This window comes from Andrographis paniculata, unplaced genomic scaffold, assembly GCF_009805555.1.
Source record: "Andrographis paniculata isolate CXL003 unplaced genomic scaffold, ASM980555v1 Contig61END, whole genome shotgun sequence".
Classification (NCBI taxonomy): Eukaryota; Viridiplantae; Streptophyta; class Magnoliopsida; order Lamiales; family Acanthaceae; genus Andrographis; species Andrographis paniculata.
In genome coordinates, this window is record NW_026137597.1 from 3,041,115 (window position 1) to 3,047,901 (window position 6,787).

Consider the following 6,787-nt stretch of genomic DNA (forward strand, 5'->3'; position numbering starts at 1 on the left):
CTATCAATGCTTTGATTTTTGTTTTCCCAACATGAATTAATTAATGCAACTTAATGATATATTTTTGTTTTCACAGCCATGAGATTGGATGAAAGATGGACAGTCAAGAACGCCAGGAGGGTGGATACGTAATTTGCATTATATAATAAATAAGGCAATTTATGCATAAATTAAGAAAAAACATCTTAAATATTACATTTCTTTATTAGGTTAGTGATCATAGATCCAAGCAGGACCATTTTCACACCCCAAAAAACTATAATTATGAATTTGGATTTTGAGGAAGATGGGATCAAAATGATGTACATTTAAGTGAGTATCAGCACCCCATGATCCAAGATGAAATTTAAAAAAACTGTGTAGTAAGCTTTTTTTTTTTTTTTTTATAACAAATGCAAGGTAGTGGTGACTTTATTTTATATCATACATTTACTCTTTGAATATCATATTATACATATAAATAAAGCATAATTATATTGTTTATCCACCATGTCAGTAGTCGCAGGTAGGAGTTCTTAAATCATCACCGAAATCAATTAAAAATATGGATATTCAATAGAATATTGTGGGAAGAAAAAAAAAAAAAGCGATCGGAATTATTTCATTAGTTAGATTTTACTGTGTGTAATAATAAATAGTATTCATTTAAGATTTTATTGAATTTTAACAAGTCTATAAATTTCTGATTTAGAAAACTCACGATACTCCATGTAGAGTTTGATGAAATTTATGTATTGATTTAAATTGATTTTTTTAAGATTTGATTGGATTGTTTATGGATTTATACATATTGATTGTAAAATATTTTTTTTAATTGATTTATATAATTTGTATAAATTTATATGAAATACATTTGTAGATAAATTTTTTTTTTTTTTGAATAACAAAATAAAAATAAAAAATATATAGTATTACATTTTTATAAATTAAAGTATATATGAATATATATTATATATTATTAATGATGTATAATAATTATAGCGTTAATATTACTTTTGTATATTAATGTTTTAAAATTTATCATTTTTATAATATTATTATTCAATATATAATTTAGCATAATTTTATTATGTGTGTGTATATATATTATTAATTTAACAATTTCAATGTGAAATCACAATAAGATAAAATAAATATGGAGAGAAATAATGTTCTATTGTCAAGTGACTTGGCTTCAAATCCTCTTCATGATTTTTTAAATTAAATTTATTTGGATATTTTTTTATGCAAGAAAAAATACTAATTAATATAAAATTTCAATTTAAAAATATATTTTAAAAAAAATGCTAATAATTTACTATTAAATTTTAATTTTAAAATTATTACTTATTTTTCACTAGCATATTTTAAAATATGAAATTTGTATTATTTTATTACAATATTATAATAATATTAATAAATATTATTACTACTACTAATAATAATAATAATAATAATATATTTTAAAAATTCATCAAAATCTATGCTTATTTGTACAATTTGTTCATAATTTTTCTTTAAAATCCAATAAAATCCACAGATTGTCTATGGATGATTGAATACCGTAAGATCTTAAAAGACTTTTAAATATCCGAATTGAATATCTTCAAGTTTTAAAATACTTTTTGAATATTTTCAAATTTTAAAAGATTTTGAATTGAATACCTCTATATTTTAAGAGATTTTTAAAATTCAAGATTAAATACATAATAGTCCAATAGAATCCTACAAAATCATGATTAAATACACACTCCTTAGATTTGAGATATGAATAGATCTTGTATATTTTGAAGCAAAAAAGCCAAACTTACCTATTACAATGAATATTTAACGTGTAGAAAATATTGCATCATATTGCGATTATATAAACATCATTTCAAAAAAATACACCGTATTTAGTTTACCAAAAAATATCGTAATAGTACTATGATTATAATTAAAACATCTATACACCATTACGTTTTTTATTGCTAAATATTCTCTTAAAAATTATTATCATGTTTAATCGATGGTTCTGGAAAATCAAAATCTAAATCAATTTTATCATATAAGGTAACTGCATCACATCATATCAAAATTTAAAAATTTTGACTTATTTACTATTCAATCTTATTTCTCCTTAAATTATGGACAATATCCAAAAAAATTGGAGAATTGATATGGGCTTTAAATCAATCATTTCCACTTATTTTTTCTATTATTTTAACATCATAAAATTGTATAGATAAATATCCCGTCATATGTTGGGTAACAAAAAATGGTTAGTATTTATTTAAACAATGTTTATACTGAATTGACATTATAATTTTATATTACGTAAATCAATTCATAGTATTATATATAGTATAATTTATAATATAATGTATCATTTACTTATTTGGGCAATTATTACTGGGTGAATGCATCATTTTCAAGCATTGGTGATGCGTACATATTATATAGTAAATACGCACCTAGTCGAGGGTTGCAAAAGAAAAGTGAAAAACTGATCCCAACAAGTGCAATACGTACATCCACTTCATTGCAATAAAGACGAGAGGCGAACAACGGAGGGAGGGAAAGACAGTGGCAGCGTGGCTGGGGATCGTGTGGGGAGATTTTTGCGCTGGCGGAGTAAGGCTCTGGTGATATCTTGGAGGTGGGGGAGGTGTTTGCATCGAGGGTTAATTAAATTAACTTTTTGGTATTATTACCTTAATAAAAATATTGCTTCGATATCATACACTGTAAATAGCATATCATATATATTTAGTAAACAGTTATATATTTTTGAATTTGGAAAAGTATTGAATTTGTTAATATATATATACTATATGAAAAATATTTATTTAAGGAATATTCTGAAATTAATTAATACATAAAAATATGACTGCAAGAATTTGAATATTGTTTTTCATAAATAATTTCGTTAATTGAGATTATATTTGATTAATTAATAGATTTTGTATCTAAAAAAATAAAAAGGACAAACTTCGTTAATTGAAGTTATATTTGACTAATTGATAGATTTTGTATCAAAAAAAAATAAAAAGTAAAAAGGTCAAACTTATGAGTCATAATGAACATTTCATGTATTCAAAAATGTTGCTTCAATTTATGATTATCTGAACATCATTTCAAGGCATCATATATTGTACTTATATTGCAATAAAACATCATTATAATTTGTGTAGTAACTACTTGGATAAGTTTCTAGATAAAAAAAAAAAATAAAAGGTTGATTCAACATATTCTAATGTGCAAATATCATATATATATATATATTTCGTAAAATATTCATATATTTGTTAATTATGGGAAAGAAAAAGTTATTTCTATTTAGAAATATGAGAATTAATTATATAAGGAAAACCTTTTTTAAAAAAATATATAAATAGATCAAGACGAGACACAATTATTAATGTTTACGTATAAAATTTCAAATATTCTTCAAAATATATTTATACATAACCTAAGAGTATTTGCAACAGAGATCCCCACTTCATAAGCAATACTTCCTCGGTATACTAAAATCGTATCACTATATTATTTTATTTTTTGTCTACTAAATTTATATACAATTTATTTATAATAAATAATTTTATCAACTCATAATTTTATTATTCTTAATTTAAGAAATAATAACTAATTTGTCACTTTTCTATGGATAAACTATTTTTTTAGTTTCGTATTTGATCCATTTTATCATTTTAGGACTTTAAATGGACCATGTCTGAAAAGAGTCCCGCAAGTAAAATTTTTTCGCTAAAATAGTCTTCGGGTGTCGAACTCGCCACGTTGGCCCGCCGTTGACACAACTGACATATTATTGCCACGTAGATGCCAGCAGAGAAGGTTATAGATGTAAGTTTAAAACAAAATATAATCGATTTGAATTCGCAGATCTTGAACTTTGTTATTCTCACAAAATCATATAAATGCGTATATATACTGACCTTGATTGGAAACCATTCTCGCAGAACGACAGGTTGGATCCTCTGGTTGAGACGATGAATTGGATGTTCTAATTTAGACGATGAGTTGGATCCTCTTCTTTGGACGATGAGTTGGATCCTCTGGTTTCTCCCTCTTAGCCTCAATGCCAGAACACATAAGTTTAAATTTTTGTGTGTCATAGAATAGATATGTTCTGTCCTTTTATAGGCAGAGGGAGGACCGGAATTCTTTGCGTTAAAATCATTATCCCACGTTCTATCAACGTGGGATAATGATAAAGTGGTATTAAACCACTATTAATTTGACTAAACCAATTCTACTTAATATTATCATTTATTTATTTTATTTTATTTAAACCATCCATAATAAATGACACGAGGTCATATCTTACATTCTCCCACTTGGCGGAGTGACATAACATGTCTTCATGGTCTAAATAAAATAATAAACTTTATTGGTACAAGTCCAACATCATTCATTAACTATATACTAATATGAGTCATAGCGGTTCTACGTCATTGAATCGACATAGTTCCTTTCATGTACCACATACTAATTTTCTACTTAATTCATTCATAATTGGAAACATCGATAATGGTTCACTTTAATGTCTAAGATAGACTACATCTTGTTCAAAAAATCATGCTCACAGATGAATGAACAATAAAATATTCAATTTCAGAAACAACGCATAAGGGAGCTCGAGATGTCAAATACATAAACATAATGTTCATCAAATTACATTCATAATGCCCATTCTTTCAACATATGTATAAATGTCTTTGGAGGGAATTCTTTAGTTAACGGATCCGCAACCATAAGATTGGTGCTAATATGTTCAATTGACATCTTTTGTTTCTGAACCTCTTCTTTAAAGGCAAGGTACTTTAGATCCATATGTTTTACACCTTTGGAGTACTTGTCGTTCTTTGAAAAGAAGATTGCTGCGGAATTATCGCAATAAATTTTCAGTGGCTTGGCAATACTGTCGACTACTCCAAGCCCCAAAATAAAGTTCTGCAGCCAATTTCCTTGAACTGTGGCCTCGAAGCATGCCACAATTCAGCTTCCATAGTGGACGCAGCTATCACTGACTACTTCGCACTGTTCCATGATATTGCTCCTCTGGCTAGTAGGAACAAATATCCAAAAGTGGATTTTCTGGTATCAACACATCCGGCATAATATGAATTTGAATAACCAACCACCTCTAGACAATCAGACCTCCTGTATGTAAGCATGTGGTCTTTTGTCCCTTGCAGGTATCTCAACACTTTCTTTGCGACCTTCCAGTGATCTAATCCTGGATTGCTTTGGTATCGACCGAGCATTCCAACAGCAAAGCTGATGTCTGGCCTCGTACAAGTCTGCGCATACATCAGACTTCCCACAATTGATGCATAAGAAATTTCATTCATTTGCTTACATTCCAATTCATTCCGTGGACATTGCATGAGACTGTATTTGTCTCCTTTCTGAATTGGAACGACGCTAGAAGAGCATTTTTCCATTCTGAATCTCTCCAAAGCTTTTTTGATATAAGCCTTTTGAGACAAGCGTAACATTCCGTGTGATCTATCACGGAATATTTCTATTCCGATCACATAGGATGCCTCACCCATATCCTTCATTTCAAAGTTTTTAGAGAGAAACTTCTTAGTATCACATAATAAACCAAGATCATTCGTTGCAAGCAAGATATCATCAACATATAGGATCAGAAAAATAAACTTGCTCCCACTGACTTTCAGATACACACATCTATCAACGGTGTTTTCATTGAATCCAAAAGAAGTCACAGTATCATGAAACTTGATATGCCATTGTCGGGAAGCTTGTTTAAGCCCGTATATTGATTTCTTAAGTTTACACACCATATTTTCCTTTCCTGTAATGGAGAAGCCTTCAAGTTTCTCCATATAAACTTCCTCATCCAAATTTCCATTAAAAAAAGGTTGTTTTCACATCCATTTGGTGTAACTCTAAATCGTAATGAGCCACCAAAGCCATGATAATTCTAAACAAATCTTTCTTAGAGAATGGCGATAATGTCTCCTTATAATCAACACCATTTTTCTGAGTAAAACCCTTGGCAACTAGTCTGGCCTTGTATCTTTCGATGTTGCCGTTTGAGTCGCGTTTGGTCTTGAAGACCCATCTACACCCGACTCGTTACAACCTTCAGGAAACTCGACAAGATCCCAAACATCATTATGCTTCATAGAATTTAACTTATCATTCATGGCATCTAACTACTTATTAGAATTATTACTTTCCATTGCTTGTGAAAATGAAGCTGGATCCTCATTAAGTCCTAAATCACATTCCGACTCTTGTAGGTATACCACATAATCATTGGAAATAGCAGGGCGTCTTTGTCTTTCAGACCTTCGCAATACTATTTCACGTGGTTCATCTACTGCAAGTTCATTAGCTTCATTGTGGGTCAATTGTTCATTAATTTGTTGTTCGTGTCCAGTGTTAGGAGGTTCAACAACAGGAGGAACAACAACATTATTAGGATTCAGTGGTACAGTAATGTGCACCCTAACTTCTTGAATGTCAACCTTTCGAGGTTCTTGACTTCCACTAACTTCACCATTCTCAATGAACTTTGCATTTCCAGCTTCAATAATTATTGTACTATGATTAGGAGAATAAAACTTATACCCTTTAGACTTGTCGGGATAACCAATGAAGAAACCACTGATCGTCCTTGAGTCTAACTTTCTTTCATGTGGATTATAAGCTCTTATCTCTGCCGGGCAACCCCAAACATGTAGGTGCCTTAAACTAGGTTTTCTGCCAGTCCATAACTCAAAGGGATTTATAGGAATTGCTTTGGTAGGAATCCTATTTAATAAGTACATGG